The sequence below is a fragment of the Anomaloglossus baeobatrachus genome, chromosome 8 (assembly GCF_048569485.1).
Source record: "Anomaloglossus baeobatrachus isolate aAnoBae1 chromosome 8, aAnoBae1.hap1, whole genome shotgun sequence".
NCBI classification, from domain to species: domain Eukaryota; kingdom Metazoa; phylum Chordata; class Amphibia; order Anura; family Aromobatidae; genus Anomaloglossus; species Anomaloglossus baeobatrachus.
Window position 1 is genome coordinate 186657291 of NC_134360.1, and position 21156 is coordinate 186678446.

Consider the following 21156-nt stretch of genomic DNA (forward strand, 5'->3'; position numbering starts at 1 on the left):
TTATGTGTCATTTAACCTCTTCACTTGTTACAATGTTTTATATCCCATGTAATATTTATATGCCTGACCCAACTAATTAAAGTTTTTCTATGTGCAATTTGCTTTGGTGTTGGTGTTTCTGGGGCCATGGGATATGATGTAATATAAGGCAAATGCAAAGACTTCTTTTTCTGCTGTTTGAATTTTTGATAGCCAGCTAGGGTAAAGCAGACAGCTGTAGCCTGAAAACCACAGCTGGCAGCTTTACCGTGGTTGGGGATCCAATGTGGAGGTCCCCCCAGGCTCTTTTTTTATAATTATTTTACAAATATTAATAATTACACAAAAAAAGTAGGGTCCCCCCCAAATTGGATCACCAGCCAAGGTAAAGCGGACAGCTGTGGTCTGGTATTCTCAGGGTGGGAAGGTCCATAGTTATTGGGCCTTCACAGCCTAAAAATAGCAGGCCGCAGGCACCCCAGACAGGGCGCATCCACTAGATGCGCCAATCCTGGCGCTTCACACCAGCTCATCCCGTGCCCTGGTGCAGTGGCAAACGGGGTAATAAATCGGGTTGATACTAGCTATAAAGTCACCTGAGATCAAGCCCAGCAGTTTGTGATGTCATGGCGTCTATTAGATACCCAACATCATAAACTGTCAGTACTAACAAAAAAAAAAAAAAAAAAAATAAAAAAAAAAAATCGACAAAAAAAATTTATTTGAAAAAACAGTCCCCAAAACATTTCCTCTTTCACCAATTTATTGTAAGAAAAAAAAATAAAGGGGTCCCACGACGACTCTGGACCGTCTAGAATATTGGGGGAGACAATCAGGGAACGTATCCCCCATTTTCTAGGAGTGCAGACCCTTCATGTGAGGAGTGTGGGTGCAATGAATCTGCACTCACTCTCCCCGGTCCACAGCAGCAGAGTCCATGTCGTAATGGTTGCTACCAAAGCTGCAATGCCCTGCTCATGAGGTAAGGGCATGCCTAATCAGGAGAACTATTCTACATTTCCAAATATTGGTATTTGCTGATATTATTGCTATTCCACCTACTATATATTGGGGATAGGATCTTGGAGATGGAATACCCCTTTAAGTCCAGTTATCCAGCTGAATGAATACTTAACAACAAAGCTCGCTATTTAGATGTGTTTTCTTGTGGCGTATAACGGACTCTCATGTTTGGTAGTCGTTCAGCAGGGAAACTATAAATGAAAGTTAACTACTGGGTATCAATTCACTGATAGAATAGACAAGATAGCAAAGTGAACAGTAACAAATACGCCTAAAACATAGCCTTTAATATTTCCAATACTAAAAAGGTCAGACTAGGACCTGTGTTAAAAAGGACAGGACAAAAAACAAGGAAATAATAGCCAATAATCATTTACCATGATCCTAAAATCAGACTAACTGGCTTATCTAGAATTGACCTTATGATAAGGTGATGTGAATAATGTATCCAACACTCAAAAAAAAACGCCAATTATGGCAGTGACAAGTACAGGAAAGGAACGGTCTTACCCCATCTGCCGTATAACCCCTTCCCTGCTTGGTGAAGCACTGGTACTGGATTGTATTGGCCACCAAAGAAAAGATAACCTGGTCCTTATCTGAATGACTCAGGATCCCCACAGGTTCCAAACACGCATCCAGCGGTGTGCATAATTCTCCCAACGCGTTTCTTATAGCATCAGGGGAGAGAAAGACTCCAATGTCCCGTTCAAGAAATGACCCATACAAAATGGCACAATTACTGTGGAAAAATACATATAAAAACTACATCAGACAAAGTCCATACCGGAAAACAAGCGGACAGTTAGGAACGTGCAGCGGGTAAACTTACTTCCATCAAGACCAGGAGAATCCTGGGCAGAGCGCATCTGTCTTACCGCACCGCCGTGTTTAAATGTGCCGGTCGCTTAGAGTGGCTATGTTTTAGGCGTACAGTTAGGTCCAGAAATATTTGGACAGTGACACAATTTTCGCGAGTTGGGCTCTGCATGCCACCACATTGGATTTGAAATGAAACCTCTACAACAGAATTCAAGTGCAGATTGTAACATTTAATTTGAAGGTTTGAACAAAAATATCTGATAGAAATTGTAGGAATTGTACACATTTCTTTACAAACACTCCACATTTTAGGAGGTCAAAAGTAATTGGACAAATAAACCAAACCCAAACAAAATATTTTTATTTTCAATATTTTGTTGCGAATCCTTTGGAGGCAATCACTGCCTTAAGTCTGGAACACATGGACATCACCAAACGCTGGGTTTCCTCCTTCTTAATGCTTTGCCAGGCCTTTACAGCCGCAGCCTTCAGGTCTTGCTTGTTTGTGGGTCTTTCCGTCTTAAGTCTGGATTTGAGCAAGTGAAATGCATGCTCAATTGGGTTAAGATCTGGTGATTGACTTGGCCATTGCAGAATGTTCCACTTTTTTGCACTCATGAACTCCTGGGTAGCTTTGGCTGAATGCTTGGGGTCATTGTCCATCTGTACTATGAAGCGCCGTCCGATCAACTTTGCGGCATTTGGCTGAATCTGGGCTGAAAGTATATCCCGGTACACTTCAGAATTCATCCGGCTACTCTTGTCTGCTGTTATGTCATCAATAAACACAAGTGACCCAGTGCCATTGAAAGCCATGCATGCCCATGCCATCACGTTGCCTCCACCATGTTTTACAGAGGATGTGGTGTGCCTTGGATCATGTGCCGTTCCCTTTCTTCTCCAAACTTTTTTCTTCCCATCATTCTGGTACAGGTTGATCTTTGTCTCATCTGTCCATAGAATACTTTTCCAGAACTGAGCTGGCTTCATGAGGTGTTTTTCAGCAAATTTAACTCTGGCCTGTCTATTTTTGGAATTGGTGAATGGTTTGCATCTAGATGTGAACCCTTTGTATTTACTTTCATGGAGTCTTCTCTTTACTGTTGACTTAGAGACAGATACACCTACTTCACTGAGAGTGTTCTGGACTTCAGTTGATGTTGTGAACGGGTTCATCTTCACCAAAGAAAGTATGCGGCGATCATCCACCACTGTTGTCATCCGTGGACGCCCAGGCCTTTTTGAGTTCCCAAGCTTACCAGTCAATTCCTTTTTTCTCAGAATGTACCCGACTGTTGATTTTGCTACTCCAGGCATGTCTACTATCTCTCTGATGGATTTTTTCTTTTTTTTCAGCCTCAGGATGTTCTGCTTCACCTCAATTGAGAGTTCCTTAGACCGCATGTTGTCTGGTCACAGCAACAGCTTCCAAATCCAAAACCACACACCTGTAATCAACTTCAGACCTTTTAACTACTTCATTGATTACAGGTTAACGAGGGAGACGCCTTCAGAGTTAATTGCAGCCCTTAGAGTCCCTTGTCCAATTACTTTTGGTCCCTTTAAAAAGAGGAGGATATGCATTACAGAGCTATGATTCCTAAACCCTTTCTCCGATTTGGATGTGAAAACTCTCATATTGCAGCTGGGAGTGTGCACTTTCAGCCCATATTATATATATAATTGTATTTCTGAACATGTTTTTGTAAACAGCTAAAATAACAAAACTTGTGTCACTGTCCAAATATTTCTGGACCTAACTGTATTTGTTACTGTTCACTTTGCTATCTTGTCCAGGGAAACTATAAAAGTAATCCCTTCATTTGGAAATGTAGTATATAGCTCTCCTGATCAATTATGTTCCTTACCTCATGAGCAGGGCATTGCAGTAATAATAATAATTTATTCATTTATATAGCGTTATTAATTCCATAGCGCTGTATGTCTTTGGAGTGTGGGAGGAAACCAGAGTACCCGGAGGAAACCCACGCAAACACAGGGAGAACATACAAACTCCTTGCAGATGGTGTCCTTGGTGAGAATTGAACCCAGGACCTCAGCGCTGCAAGACTGCACTGCTAACCACTGAGCCACCGTGCCACCCATTTAGCTTACAGATGCATAACCACCACTCACTGTGTCTGAACACAGGAAGCTGAGCTGACAGCCGCTCTGTCCCTGCGGCAGCGTCTATTGTGAAGGAGAGGTCCGTGGGGGGGATCAACGCTGCACAGGTACCGGGGAACACCGGTGGGGTTATAGGGGGTTACCTGGCAGGGCCTGGTGAGGAGTTTTCTATCGCATGTGTCATGGCACATGCGACAGAAATCAGAGGAGTAGGGTAAATGCGGCCGGCGCGCTGATGGGCGCACGGCCATCTTGGACGTCTGGGAGGGCATCAGGGGGGCACTTTGGCGACACCGGGGGACCGGAGGGGACCGGGGAGGAGATTTATCACGTTTGTTCATGCCAGATGGAAGATAAATAATTTTTTACCGGCGCTGTCATTTACTGTAACGTGATCATCGGTGTACGGTGTATACCTGTGATCACGTGAGCGGGGACCGGAAAAACCGTCCTGAATCATGATCTCCAGGGTCTCAGCTAGCCCTGAAACCCCGGAGATTTTCTGACGCTGGGGGGCGTTATTCACTCATTTCTGCCTGCTGTTTATAAATGGCAGATCAGAATAAGGCTACATTAACACGACCGATCCATTTTTGCGGTCTGCAAAAAACAGTCCGTTTTTTTTCACGGGTGCATCCGTGTGGCATCCGTTTCCGTTCCGTAGACGATCCGTATGTCATGTGTTTGTCATCCGTGTGCCTTACGTTTTTTTTGTGTACTGCAAAAAAACTGAAGGAGGGAAAATACATAAATTTACCCAGGATCCATAGCTTCATCCTACATGAGGCGGTCACATGTTCACTCCAGTGCCATTTTCTACTGCTTTTCACGGCGTAGAGCGCTCTGGTGATTTTCTTGTGCTTGTGCACTTCATATCAGTCTTTTCTGTCATTATAATGGCAGAAAGACACATAATGTCCCTCTCTCCTGCATTTTGTAATTTTGCACCCTTTGGTGCCTTTCATGTGGCACTAAGGGGTGCTTAGCTTTGTATTTAGCCAAAAAAATGAAGAAAAAAAATGACGTAGGGTTCCCCCTATTTTGGTAGCCAGCTAGGGTAAAGCAGACAGCTGCAGCCTGCAGACCACAGCTGGCAGCCTCACCTTGGCTGGTAATCCAAAACTGAGGGCACCCCACGCTGTTATTTTAAATTAAATAAATAATTTAAAAAAAAAACACGTAGGGGTCCTCCCAAAATTGGATCACCAGCCAAGGTAAAGCAGACAGCTGGGGTCTGATATTCTCAGACTAGGGAGGTCCATGGTTATTGGCCTCTACCCAGCCTAAAAATAGCAGGCCGCAGCCGCCCCAGAAGTGGCGCATCCATTAGATGCGCCAATCCTGGTGCTTCGCCCCAGCTCATCCCGTGCCCTGGTGCGGTGGCAAACAGGGTAATATATAGGGTTAATACCAGATGTGTAATGTCACCTGGCATCAAGCCCTGGGGTTGGTGAGGTCAGGCGTCTATCAGATACCCAACATCACCAACCCAGTCAGTAATAAAAAAAAATAGACGACAAACACATTTTTATTTTAAAAAACACTCCCCAATACATTCCCTCTTTAACCAATTTATTAGAAAGAAAAACAAATCCAGGTCTGGTGTAATCCAAGGGGTTGCCATGATGATCCACACTGTCCCAGTCAATGAAGAGCAGGATGTTCCCCATTAGCTGGGAGAGCAGTGCAGTGACCTGAGCTAACATCAATGGGTCAGCCCAGGTCACTGCAGGGGATGACAAGTGCTGCTGTCAGCGAGGTACATTACCTGAGCTGATCTCCTGCACTGCTGACAGCACCTGTCACTGAGTTTAATGACCGCCGCCTTCACAGCCAAGTATCGCGAGCGGCCCGTGACGTCACCGCTAGTCAGTCTCGGGTCGGAAGCGAGAGAAGGTGATGTGACAAGCGGCGGCCATGGAGGACAGTGACAGCGCTGAGGTCGGGACTTCATCACCGCAGGTAAGCCAAGCGGAAGCATGTGTGCAGAGTGCAGGTGGGAGGAGCCATGTGTGCTGGCGGCGGAGTGCGAAGTGGTTGGCGCTGAGGACGTCAGTGTCGTGGACTGCTTGGCTGGGGACAGGTGAGTGTGAGTGTGTGTATGCCGCGTGCAGGAGGGGGCGGAGTGAGCTGAGCGGGGAAGTGTGGGCTTCCTGCACATAACTAGGATAAACATCGGGTTACTAACCAAAGCGCTTTGCTTGGATACCCAATGTTTATCTTGGTTACCAGCTTCTGGCAGGCTGCCAGCGATGGCTTCTGCACACTGTAGCTGTAAGAAGCCCTGCTTTTTGCTGCTAGAACCGTTCTCGAACGTATCTAGAACTATCGAGACTTATACTTATGGTATTGACTGAAACCAATGTCCCCACTGCCATGAGATCTTCCCGGAGCTCCTTCCTTATTGTCCTTGGGTTAGCCTTGACTCTTAGGACAAGCCTGGCCTCGGCACGGGTTCAAACTTTCAAAGGCTGTCCAGGCCGTGGAAGGCTAACAGTAGTTCCATAAGCCTTACACTTCCGGATGATGTTCCCAACAGTGGAGACAGGTAGGCCCAACTCCTTGGAAAGGGTTTTGTACCCCTTGCCAGCCTTGTGACCCTCCACAATCTTGTCTCTGATGGCCTTGGAATGCTCCTTTGTCTTTCCCATGTTGTCCAAGTATGAGTGCTGTTCACAAGTTTGGGGAGGGTCTTAATTAGTCAGAAAAGGCTGGAAAAAGAGATAATTAATCCAAACATGTGAAGCTCATTGTTCTTTGTGCCTGAAATACTTCTTAATACTTTAGGGGAACCAAACAGAATTCTGGTGGTTTGAGGGGTTGAATAATAAATGACCCTCTGAATAAACTTTTCACAATTTAAAAAAAAAAAAAAAGAAATAACATTCTTTTTTTGCTGCAGTGCATTTCACACTTCCAGGCTGATCTACAGTCCAAATGTCACAATGCCAAGTTAATTCCGAATGTGTAAACCTGCTAAATCTGCAGGGGGTTGAATACTACTTGTAGGCACTGTATACCAAATATGTAGCATGGGGATATATATACCAAAAAAAACCCATATATACCAGGATGGGCCCAGGATAAGGATCATATGCACCAGGATGGGCCAGTAATGGAAATCAAATATACCAGGTATAGGACTTATATATAAGGAGGATGGCCATGTAAACCAGGATGGACCCAGGATGGGGAACATATAGACCAGGATGGAGGACATATAGACTAGGATGGGGTACACATAACCCTGGAAGGGGCCCTGACTGGGGGACATTAGTACAGAATTGGGGGACATTACCCCCATTACCATGTCAGCAGATTCCCCATAACAGAGTGTCATGACCACATTTTTTGCTTCAAGTTTTTTTTCTAGGTGCACCTTATAGTCCGCAAAATACGGTACATGACAGCAGTACCATTTATTGTGATGTGCCAATTTACACATCTTTATGAAATAACCTGTATCTGCAGTAGTATTCTTCTAAAATATTTGTTCTAGATTCCTTTGGTTAGAGCAAACCAAAACATACTATTTTCCCAAAATATGTCTTTCATTTCACTTCATTTAAAAATATCTATTTTATAACTATTCCCTGGTGGCATTTGAAGAGCACTTGCCCAGAAACATTATTGAATTTCAGTACAAGTTATGTACACAGTGTGGTTAGACTGGAATAGAAAAAAATCTATGCAACAATATCATAATATTTTGTCAAAGTTGATATTACTTTTCTCAGATATCAATACCACTGTATATATCCACAGATATGACCCATTAATAGGTACGGTGGTCAAGAAAGGACTGTTGGTGCCAATCGGCAGTATAGAATGTTCCAATAGATGTTATACTGTTGACATTAGACAGCTGCATTAATACCCAACTATGCTAGTATTCATTTTATATCTAATAAACCAGAAATTTCTACTTCAATTTGGATCCAGCATTATTTTTTATAATGACATATTGCATGGCCCTGAATTGAGGGTAAATAACATTTGTAATAAATATAGCAATGAGGTGATTAAAATTTACCTTTAATGAGACTAGATAAAACAAAACACAAATCAAAAAGTGCTCGTGCAGTAAAAACACTGCCAATCTGCAGTGTGTTTTAGGTGACCAATCAACAGTCAGTATATTATTGGGAACCACCTATGTTCCTACCCAGCAGGGATTAGAAAACACAAAGTGAACGGTGTAATAAATTCAACGCAGGATATGTGTGACGCCCTGGACTAGCCAGGTAGTCACAGATAGCGCCCCGCACAACACCAGTCCCACATTAGGTAACATCAGCCAAACACATAAACCATAGTCACCTCCCTCCGTGCTTGATGGACACACCAGGGGGGCGGAGCTAGGCAGTTGGCTATGCCCACCGAGGAGTTCAGAGGGCCTGAGGCAGGAAGTGCAAGTCAGTCAAGTTCTGTAGTCAAGACAGATTAATGACAGGAGTGAAGGAGAGAGGAGGTCAGGCCCGTGGTATGGGCCTGTGTCAGACTGACAGGTGTGAGGGTCGTAGCCAGCACACCTTGGCTAGGAGGCAGACGGTGGCCTAGCCTGCAGGAACCGGGAAGACGGCTCGGTGGAACCGTGGTGGACAGGGACAGGGTAGTGGCCCGCCGGTACCGACCCGGGGAACCGACTGGAAACCGGAGCACACAGGTGGGGTACTCAGACCCTGAAACGAAGTCCAGAAGCCACTGGACTTAGTTAATTCACTGATTGAGGTCTGGACTATAGGTCCTTTCCCACCCAAGTCCCGACTGAAGACAACAGCCCACCGAGGGGGATAGAAAGCCTCCGCACAGGGAGAGAAATCCCACGGGCCAGCGTATGCGGGCAAACGGGCTTTCCCGACTTACATACAGCCGGGGAGCGGACTCCCATCGCTGAAGCGCAGGCAGTCTACACATACACTACACGGTGCAGGAGAAAGGCAAAGACCACCGAACCGGGTGGGGGACCAGACGCAGCCGGCTGCGGGCACCGACCACCATCAACTTTGTTTACCAGAGACTTGTGTGTGTCAATAACAGTGAGTACCACAGTGCCATCCGGCCGCACATAGCCCTGCACCGCCCAGCTACTTCTCCCCAACGGGTCCCGGGGCCATCATCCCTGCCCACGTAGGGGTTAACATCTTGCTGCATAACCATCTCCCCCGGGTGCCCCGTAACTGCAGCGGTGATGTCTACACCTTCACCACATCCCGTGGGTGGCATCACGAACTCAAACATGGCTCCGGCCGTACACCTACCTACCACCCCCCTATGTAGCGCCAGCATCCTTTCAGAGTGAAGTGACCCCAGGTCCGGAGGCGCTCGAGCCACCCATCAATGAGCCCGGATCCGAGCGGCTCGGCTGCAGCCGAGCGCGGGGCGGTACATATGTCTAGGACAAAGATCACATCAGCCTCATAAATCAAATAATGGATTGATCTCACCCAGTCCAGTTGTCAAAATCCATCCTGCCAACGAACCGTCCACTCTGGTCATGTAGGTGGGTCAGGAGCAGGGCCTTGCTTAAGTAATATACTGGCCCTAAATAATATAGCTCCCGCCCTGACAAGGGCAGTCCACAGCTAGCCCTATACTGTGGCTTCCCCCAGTTGGTCTGCTGCCTCCCAACTGGGGGAAGCCATAGTATAGGGCTAGCTGTGGACTGCCCTTGTCAGGGCGGGAGCTATATTATTTATGGCCAGTATATTACTTAAGCAAGGCCCTGCTCCTGACCCAGCTATATGACCAGAGTGGACGGTTCGTTGGCAGGATGGATTTTGACAACTGGACTGGGTGAGATCAATCCATTATTTGATTTATGAGGCTGATGTGATCTTTGTCCTAGACATATCCTTCGTTGAATTTATTACACCGTTCACTTTATGTGTTTTCTAATCCCTGCTGGGTAGGAACATAGGTGGTACCCAATAATATACTAACTGTTGATGGGTCACCTAAAACACACTGCAGATTGGCAGTGTTTTTACTGGATGAGCACTTTTTGATTTGTATTTTGTTTTATCTAGTCTCATTAAAGGTTACATTTTAATCACCCCATTGCTATATTCACTATTATTTGTGAGGTACTCATTCTTACCTGGGTGATTTTCTCCTTGGACGCTATTTTCTAAATAACATTTGTACAATCTATGCATAGAGAACTCAATTTACCAGTTGCGGTTTTAAGTCCCTTTTTTAGTTTAGTATTTGTTGATATTATTTTGCACCAAATTCTTCAAAATAGTGCACATGGTTCAGGAATGTAGCACAAAGTCTATATATTCGTATAATTAAAAAAAAAAAAGTAAACGTTCCCAATAAAGCTTAGGAGTAAATAAGCATCAATATTTTACTTAGTCAGCACAGAGAGTCTAAAGGCCCATTTACACACAACGATATCGCTAACGAAATATCGTCATGGTCACGGTGTTGGTGACGCACATCTGGCCTCATTAGCAATGCCGTTGTGTGTGACACCTTTTTGCGATCAGTAACGATCGCAAAAAAGTGTCAAATTGTTCATCGTTTACACGCTGTTCATTTTTAAAAAATTGTTCCTCGTTAGGAACGCAGGTTGTTTGTCGTTCCTGCGGCAGCACACATGGCTATGTGTGACAACGCAAGAACGAGGAACAACATCGTACCTGCAGCCACCGGCAATGAGGAATGAAGGAGGTGGTCGGGCTGTTCCGGCTGCTCATCTCCGCCCCTCCGCTTCTATTGGGCGGCCGCTTAGTGACGCTGCTGTGACGCCGAACGAACCTCCCCCTTAAAGGAGAGATTTTTCGGTGGCCACAGCGACGTCGGTGAACAGGTAATTGCATGTGACGCTGCCGTAGCGATATTGTTTGCTACGGCAGCGATCACCCCGTGACGCGCCACCGACGGGTGCTATTGCTCGCGACATGAGCTAGCGATGTCACAGAGTGTAAAGTCCACTTTACTCCAACATAAAGCAACAGAACAGAAAATAATGTCTACTTTATCTGTGAGTGAGTTGGGAAATGATCCACTTCTATACAGAGGTCTCTAACTGGAGATGTGGCAACCTCCACACACAGACCATGTGTGAGACAAACAGTCTCCATTTTAACCCATGTACCACACACATGGTTGGGGGTATGTGAGCAGCCAAACCAGCCATCTCTCTGGCTGCTCATATAACATAGTATTAAATGTACTAGAGCTTGCACCAGGATTTACATTACAGAGGATAACATATCTCCCATCGACATCATGTCGAACCGCAATCTTACATACCTTCCCCTCTGCCTAAAGCTGTAGGATTTGTCACATTCCACTACAATACAAGGGAGGCTCAAAAAAGCATCGGCAGTTTCCCACCTCTTGGTTACACATGGAAGCTCAAGCTGGAGGGCTAAAAACCAGCAGGTGACTTAACAATTCTTCCCCTTTGTCTCCCTCATCCACTTGAGTAGAATATGGTCTGATACTAATCCAAACTTTAGGCCCAAAAGGTAGTAGCACAATGTGTACACCGCCCACATTATAGCCAATACTTCCCTTTCTATAATAGAATAGTTCTTCTCACAGGCCAGCAGCTTGCTGCTAAGGTAGAGAATGAAGTGTTCCTCTCCGTTTATCTACAGACACAGGACTGCTCCAGTCCTAATCCAACTTTGGAGGCATCCGTCTGGTCCACAAATTCTGTCTTGAAGTTGGTTGCAACCACAACTGGCTGGTTACACAGAGCTAAATTCAATTCTTGAATTGGAGTCTCCATCTCCAAAGTTCACTTGGCCATAGTCGATTTTCTCCCTTTAAGAAGGTCAGTCAGGGGTACGGCCACTATAGCAAAGTTCAGGATGAACCTTCTGTAGTACCCTACAATTCCTAGAAAGGCTCTAACCTGCTTGTTTAAGAAAGGTCTCAGTCAATTCTGGATTGCTTCCACTTTGTTGATCTGGGGTTTAATTTCACCTCAACTCACTGTATAGCCAAGGTATTTTGCCTCCTCTTTCCTCATGGCATATATTTGGGAATTTATAGAAAATCTTACCTTCCTTAGAGCATTAAACACTGCTTGGACCTTACCCAGGTGACTTCCCAATTCTGGCTGAAAACTACAATGTTATCCAGGTATTCCACTGCTTAATTCTTATGAAGTGCCAGGTTCTGGTCCATGGACCTCTGAAAGGTGGCCTAAGCTACCTGATATCCGAACGGCATCCTATAATGTATTGAAACCATCAATCAGGCAAAAGGACATCTTCTCCTTGGCTTCCTGTGATATGAGGATTTGCCAATTTCCCTTTAAGTCCAATGTAGTTATATACCATGCTGGCCTAAGCCTCTCAATCAGCTTGAGGCATTGGATATGCATCAAATTTGGAGACCTCGTTCAGTCTCCGATAATCATTAGAATCTCAATTCTCCATTTGGTTTCGGAACAAGGATAATCATACTGGATCAGCCACTCTTGGATTCGTCAATGACTCCTAGATTCAGCATTTGCTTCACTTCTTTAGAGATTGCTCTCTCTGGGCTTTAGGAATCCGGTAGGGCTTCAAGATCACCCACACATGGCGTTCCATCAGGACCATATGTTGTAAAATCTTAGTACACCCCAACAATTCTGAGAACAGGTCCTTCTTCCACTGCAGAAACTATCGTCACTGTTATTTTTAGGCTGAGGCCACAAGGGGTTATGTGCGAGTCCTCGCATGACACTCAGCTCACGCTTGCAGTACAGCGAGGCCAAGTGTTATGCGAGGGTCATGTGTCTGTGGTCCGATCCTGCAATCAGACTACAGCTGCGGGGGAAGAGCCGGCGCTGCGGAGGGGAGGGCCAGCGCTGTGGAGGAGAGGGAGGGATTTATCGACCTATCTCATCCTTTGCAGGCTATTGCCATTCTCGCTCTGCACTCATGTTACACCGGTGTAACGCAAGTGCAGTGCGATGTTTCTCTCGCCCGATACACTTGAATGGGTGCGAATAAAACAAGCTTGCATTGCACCTGCAGTATGCTGCGACTGGTTTTTCAATCCAATTAGGGCCATCATGGAAGCTTCCCCATAGAGTAATATTGGCCTGAGTGAAATGCAATTTTTTATTGCATTCCACTCGCTCCGTATTACTCGCTGTGTGTGCTAAATCTTAGGCGGGCTTTACATGTTGCGACATCGCTACTGATATATCGTCGTGGTCACGTCGTTAGTGACACACATCCGGCGCTGGTAGCAACATCGCAATGTGTAAATCCTAGGTCCGACGATGAACGAGCATAAAAGCGTAAAAAATCACTGATCTGTGTCACGTCGTTCATTTCCATAATGTCGTTACTGCTGAAGATATGATGTTGTTTGTCGTTCCTGCGGCACCACACATCTCTGTGTGTGAAACCGCAGGAACGACAAACATCTCCTTACCTGCGTCCAACGGCAATGCGGAAGGGAGAAGGTGGGCGGGATGTTATGTCCCGCTCATCTCCGCCCCTCCGCTTCTATTAGCCAGCCGCTGAGTGACGTCGTGGTGACGTCGCTGTGACGCCGAACGCACCTCCCCGTTGAAGGAGGGATTGTTTGGCGGTGCGGCGACATCGCCGACCAGGTATGTGTGTGTGAAGCTGCTGAGTGATAATGTTCACTACGGCAGCAAGCACCAGATATCGCACATACGACGGGGGCGGGTGCTATCGCGCTTGACATTGCTAGCGATGTCACAGCGTGTAAAGCCCGCCTTAGACCTTTGACAGCAATTCCATCATGGTGACATCTTTAATGTCAGCTTCTGGCTTGGCCACCAAACATGAAGTCTCGATGAGCTCCCTGTCTTGCCATGGAGTGCTTTATCATCACTAATGATGATTTCAATATATTAGAAGGATAACAACTTTGCTTGCTGTGGTTTTTTAAATAGCAGTTAATGCTTAATGACAACTCTTCCAGGTACAGAGCCTAAAGGCCGCTTTACATTCTATGATTTATCTGACGATATGTCGTCGGGGTCACGGTTAGAGACGTCGTTGCGTCTGACACCTACGAGCGACTCAGAGCGATCGTAAAAATAGCGAAAATCGTTGATCGTTGACACGTCGTTCATTTTCAAAATATTGTTTGTCATTTAGAACGCAGCAGGCATATTGCTACGTTTGACACCCTGCCAACAACAAACAACATCGTTAGTGCGTCCGTCATTAGTGACGCGGGCGTGTCGTTATGAGCAATGCTCCACGCCTCCTCCGCTCAGATTGGTGTCACGCCAAGGTGTATGCTATGACAATTATACACCTTTGTCATTGCTGGAATCGTTTGGAGGAATGCTGTGTGACGGTGTCCACACGACCGCCTTGGTAAAACAATATATTGCTGAACAATGTAGCGTCTTTTATGAGATGGGTACGTGTGACAACTACAAAACAACCTATAAGCGATCTCGGCAACGATCTTGGCGTATCACATCGCTAACGAGATCGCTAGCGATATCGTTGTATGTAAAGCGGCCTTAAGAGGTGGCCGTTACACCCGAGGCCCTAATACATCTGGTAGGTACTAGAGATCCACTGTCACCTTAGACACCAATAGTATAAATAGCACATAGTAGATGGGTTGGTCAGATTAAAGATTGTTGAATTTAGCCAAGGATCTTCAACTTTTGACTGTACAAATCAAAACAGTTTTCCGTATTGGTCAAAAATAATTTCATTTAAAACATGAAAACTGTGGTTTTCCTTGTATAGGGTTTATATGCTGATTTCTTACACATGTAAAAGGATCACCTTCACATTTCGAGCTGACATGAGGCTAAGAATTTGTGTAGTTTATCCAGCAGAAGATGAACTAGGAACATCTGGTTCTGTTACGTTATGAGTGGCTGCCTAATGAAGGGGGTAGATTGCTAGAATACATATGCACCATGCAACATCTGGGAAGACAACATGTGTTGATCAGTTTAATTTAAGCATAAAATCTGCTTCTTTGATGTCCACTTAATTTGCATTTCAGTTGATATACGATATCTACGTGAAAAACTCAACAACCGGTATTTAACTTTGATAGAAAAAGGCTAAAAATCAAATTATTTTTTCTATACAGTGCCAATTCTTAAACAAAAATCAGACAATTTAAACAAGCGGACTCCCCACACACACACACACACACACACACACACACCCCAACCCTTCTAACAGAAAAAGCCCTCATACACCTATCACTGCTATATTGATATTTAACCATTTCACCCATCACTTTTCCATTTTTGTATTTTGCTCCCTTTCTTACAAGAGCCATAACATTTTTATTTTGCCGTCATTTTAGCCATATGAGGGCTTGTTTTTTTGCAGGACGAGTTGTACTTTTGAAAGACATCTGTTATATTCTACCACATATTGTACTGGAAAATGGGGAAAAAATTTCCACATGTCAAGAAATTGCAAAAAGAGTGTAATTCCACAATTGTGGTTTTTTTTTATTATTTATTACCATGTTCACTAAATGGTAAAACTGATCTGGCAGTCTGATTCCCCAGGTCAGTTTATTTTTTAAATTTAAGTGGTGAAAATCTTTTTAGAAATTTGTTAACATTTTCCAAGACCTGTAACATTCTATTTTTTGGGATCTGGGGCTCGGGGATGGCTTACTTTTTGCACCCTGAGCTGTTGTTTCTAATTATACCATTTTTGGGTAGATGAAATGTTGATCACCTCTTATTCCATTTTATTGCAATGTTGTGGCTACCAAAAAACATAATTTTGGCGTTTTGATTTTTTTTTTCTCGTTACACCCTTTACCGATCGGATTAATTTATTTTAGATTTTGATAGATCGAGCATTTCTGAATATGGCTATTCCAAATATGTGTATTTTTTTTATTATTGTCTTATTTTCAATGGGGCTAATTTCAACTTTTGTGTTTTTTCTATTTTTTCATATTTTTTAAACTTTTTTTTACACTTTTGTTTTTACTAGTCCCCTTAAAGCTGATGTAGTCGGGCTACTTCTGCTGTACAGCAGAAATGCTGATCTCCTGTGAATGCTGGCGCTCAGTTGGCATTCACAGGAACTACGTCATGACAGTGACAGGGGTCAACAGCTGACCACCTCCTTTATGAAACATGTAATTAAAAAGATAGAAAATGTGAGCCCAGCCTCAGCTTCAATGCACAAGACTTTGGAGAAGGGCAGATTTATGACAGGTAGAAATCTTCAGTGAATCGAAAACTAGAGTACATTCAAATCCTTTGTTCCCTTATATAAATTATGAATTGAGATTTGATAAATTGCACCAATATAATAGATATAAAAGTCATGTTTTTGCATTTGTAATGAAGTGGTGAATGCAAAATATTATTCTATGTTGCTGGACAATGGCCAGGGTCCAATCAAATCAATATTGGCCAGAGAGATGACAATATGTATGCCACATTTCCAATCTAGAAAACGATAAAATTGTGATAGAAAAGATGATAGTAATATCTACCACCTGGGACCTCCAGGGGCAAAGATATCATAAAAGTTGTGGATGTCATAAAATTCTGAAGAGTCAAAAACATCAAATAAAGAGCCCCAACATAAGGTCGCCGAGAGGAGGTATGTGGGAATGATTGTTCAATAATAAATACAGGCATTTGAATTGGCACTTTATTCAATGCCAGGAAGGTACATTGCCATGTATATTTGTTCCACGATCCATTGGAGTCCTTCCCTCCATAAAACCGATGTCATTGCAGTGATATCCAGTTTAATAATTATTTTGTGCTTATCCATTTTATTTTCTGTAATTGTATATGCTGGATTGTTCTGTTCCCCTTTGTAACATCTTTTGTACACTTCAATAAACAGTGCCTAATTTTGGATTAAATAAATAAAATGTATTAGCTTCCTTCCTTTTTCTCTATAAACCGTATCCCTGAAGCCATATGCTATCTGTAACAAGTGTCTAATTGACCTGTAAAGCGATTGATGGTGGCAGCTTATAGTTTTTTTTGTTATTGTGGATTTCGCAGTGATTATAGTAAGGTATTTATAATTTCCATGTAGTGGAATCGGTTATATATACTATAACCTGACTGTTAATTCCCCAAAAATCAGCCTAGTAGTGGAAACAGCCTCAGTCTCGTCTATTAATATTCATTAATTGTGTAATTGTCCTGATGATTGGAACAGCAAATGGTGTTTTGTGACATAAGCCAAAACAAGGAGTGGGTGAAAATGCAGAAGTGCAGCACATATTTCTATTATACTTTTGCTTTGATTGTTCCACTCCAGATTTTTGTGGAACACTTCAGTAATGCTTTCTACCTATCTTTTGATCCTCATACTATTTTTTCACTATTTGGGAATTACAAGCTCCATTTATTTCTATCCTTAATGGCTGTATTGTTGGACACTAGTTTTTAGCAATGATTAGTGTGTTCTATTCCCCAAAGAGGCTACATAACATCCTACTAAGGGAAAATAACAGTACACTGTACACAGTAGGGGGGCTTAGAGCAATGTTTAATGACTTCATAGAATGCTTATGACAACATCTTGTTAAAGGCCTCCATCTACATTAACATGACTGTCGTCTGAAAGATGCTTAAGCCAATCATTTAGCCAGCATAATATTTTTCATACATTCCCATGCACTAGAGCATTTCTTCAGGTGAGTGCTCCAGTAGTGGCCTCTACGAGAAATTCGCCAACAGACATCTCTGATGGCGGCTTATCTCCGGGAGAACATAGCGATCTACACTGAAAAATCACAGATGCCAGATTGACATTCCCCTTGACAGTCAGAGCGTTGGCTGACTTTTTGGTATCGGAAAGGGCAGCCAACATTTTTTTAATCTGAATGGGATGAGGTGGCTAAAGATCAAGTCATCGCTACTTAAGCTTAATTCATACTGTAACCAAGCTTTGACAGTGTTAGTGATAATAGAATGTTCAAACTTCATAAGGAGATAAATTGTCTTATGTATGCCAATCAATTGCTCACCTTCTGTATCCATGACAGCAAACACTGGTGGTGTACACTTAAATCTGTGCAATCACAAAAGTTTTCTAGTCGTTCTTGGCCCTGCTTCTCAGTTTGACGACATATAAAACATTCTTTTTCTGTAAAAAATAAATAAATAAATAATAAAATTGCAAGACCACTCAGACTCATCTGCTTTTAATTAAATATTAAACCATTTGGCTCTTATTAAAACTGAGAAATGCCCCAACCTGAAATTAAAAAACGTACAGATTAAAAGTTCCTAATCTGATCTCTCGTATTAAATAGGCACAGTTGATCAAAGCTAGTATATACCTTGTGTGTAAGACGTATATATGTAATTTGTCAGAAAAATCTCTTACTAAATATGAGTTTTATGAATTGTCTCAGTGCCATAGAGCACAGCTCCACCTCCTGATAATCAGGCATGGTTGGCAATATACCAAATCAGATAGATTCTCCGAGGTCTGTACTACCTAGCTCTGCCCCTGCATCTCACAATACTTTCACAAGCCAACAGACAACTCTTGCACACCCAACTACCAGCTGTGGAATGAGACACTAGAGTCAGGACATCCTGTGGGTTAAGAGCTAGCATGGCTTCAATGGGAACTGTACTTGCAACAAATCTTCCTCCTTCCCCACTTATGAGCCACTTTTTCCCCTCCCCATGCCTCCTGAACTGGCCATCCACTCTGAAAAAAACAGCTCAATTCAGTCTTGCTCAGACAAGAGATTGACTTCATGCCAACCGTGTTGTCAGTGTAGTCAAGTTCTGTGGTTTGGCTGAACTAAAAAAAAAAAAAAGTCTTGTCTGGGACTGGACTTGATCCCAAACACCGAACTCCATATAAGTCTAAGGAATCCAAACTTAAGAGTTATTAAAAGGTGTTAGTAAGGGGTAGGGGCCTGCAAAAGGAACCAAAACAGGTAGTAAAGCTGGACAATTATACTTACTGAGTTTCCACGTGGCTGTCACATTGCTTCCAGGTCCACTCATTAAATCTCATGAATATTCACTACTTCCCCCGCCCACCCTCCCTGACCGCATCCGTAATTGGTTGCAGTCACAGTCACTGCAGCTCCACCAGTGTATCCTTGATGCCTCACTGATCGGTTTCATTTTCTGTGACCATGCACTGCAATCTCAGATGTTACATATCTGGGATCATCCTGAGACTTCACATCTGTGGATTATGTCGGACCTTCATGCCTGTTTTGGGGGTTAGTAAATTGAAAAAAGAGGGTGTTTTATTTTTTTTGTTTAAAGAAATTCTTTTTCTCTGTGTTTTGTGCTTATTTATTTTGACTTACACAATTAGTAATGGGGGGCATCATAGACGCCTACCCATTACTAACCATGAGCTTGATAACAGCTGGGATTTTTTTGAAAAATCATAACTGTCATTAATCCCTTAAATCACCCCGATTTTAACCATTCCAGGGTAATCAGGATAAGCCGGGTCACACTCAATCCTCTCCACAATGTCCAAGATCAAAGAGTTGTTTAAGGACATTATGGAAAAAATTGTAGATGTGCACAAGTCAGGATGAGCAACAAGCTTGTTGAGGCGGCAACAACTGTAGCCCAATTATTAGAAAATGGAACAAACACAAGATGATGGTTAATCATAATCAGTCTGGGGTTCCATGCAAGATCTCATCTCGTGGGTTAAGATGTAATCGGTCTGTGGTTCTATGCAAGATCTCGTCTTGTGTGTTAAGGAAGATTCTGATTATAGTCAGGAATCAGCCCAGAACTACATGTGAGGACCTGGACAATGATGGGAAGAGAGTCTCAAACATTACAATTAGTAACACACTAGGTCATCATGGATTAAAATGCTACAGGTCACGCAAGGTCCCCCTGTTCATGGCAGAAAATGCCAAGGCCCTTTTTAAGCTTGCCAATGACCATCTGGATAACCCAGAGGAGGCATGTGGTTAGATGAGACCAAACTAGAACTTTTTGGTATCAACTGCACTCACTTTGTTTGAAGGAAGGAGAAAAATGATTACAACCTCAAGAACAATATCCCAACCATGAAACATGGGGGTGAAAACATCATACTTTGGGGGTGCTTTTCTGCAAAGTGAAAGAATTACTGCACCGTGTTTCAGGGATGGATGGGGTCATGTATTGCAAGATTTTGGCCAACAACCTCCTTCCCTCAGTAAGAGCATTGAAGATTGAAGATATGTCGTGGCTCCGCTGCCACACACTGACCCTCTTGAGCCATGACACTCCCTCCTCCAAGCTCATCGGCAGATCAATGGTACCCACCACTGTGATACCCCACAAGCCCGCAGTACTGACCCTCCTAAGCCACGCCTCCCCTCCTCCGAGCCCACAGCAACACCTACCCTGCCTCCTGCAACCTTCCTGAGCCGTTCCACCTCCGCCGCTCCCCCCTGCTGAGCTAATAAAAGAATTAGAAGATAGACCCTCATTTTTACAGTAAAAAATTTTTTTTACTATTTTTCTCCTTCAAATTTGGAGTGCGTCTTATAATCCGGGGTGTTTTATAATCCAGTGCATCTTATAATATGAAAAATATGGTACTTATTTGGCCCTTTAAGCTTAAAAGCAAAAATACAGATACAAATGATAGATTACATCAGAGCTGAAATGCCTACAAAGTGAAAAACTTTCCTAAATGATACAGTACATATGTGTAGCGCCCCTAAAGCCATCCGGGAGCTACGAGGTACTGCATCCCCACCAAGATACAGGGCCTACCCCCTAGGAACCCAGAAGACCAGTGACGGTAACAACCAAACATTTCAGATAATCCCTGTTTTCCCCAAAATACCCCATAGAATGGTACCAGGCTCGGGTCGGAACAATGGATGGCCGCCTAGAGGTGGAGCCAATCCAGTCCACTAGACGACCAGGTGGGAGGGGCAGACAGTGGACAGAGATACGGAGCTGTGAGAGGAGTCGAGCAGTGACAGTGAAAGAGAGAAGATGCACTGCCAAGAGTTAAAAGAAAAAGGTTTTGGTACCGTGTTAACCAGTTGAAAAATGATTGATTGCTAAAATTTTGTAGTTGTGATACCTTTTAATGGCTAACTAAAATAAAAATAAAATATGATGTTATATTATAAAGCAAGCTTTCGAGACATCTCAGGTCTCTTCCTCAGGCATGGTGTGACAAAATATCTGAAGAAACACAAATATATACACAAAACAGGGCAGAGCGATGCATAGTAAAAGGACATTTAAATAAACAAACACTGAGCTTGGAAAGTGAATCCTTAATT

General features: G+C 43.5%; 1 long non-coding RNA gene across 1 annotated transcript in view; it reads right to left on the reverse strand.

Moving 5' to 3' along the window:
* LOC142249380 (uncharacterized) overlaps positions 1–21156 on the reverse strand; it is a 74943-nt gene that overhangs the window by 25218 nt on the left and 28569 nt on the right. The window contains exon 2 of the long non-coding RNA XR_012725042.1: positions 17893–18011. This is a non-coding gene — a long non-coding RNA (uncharacterized LOC142249380). The remainder of the gene's footprint in view (positions 1–17892; positions 18012–21156) is intronic.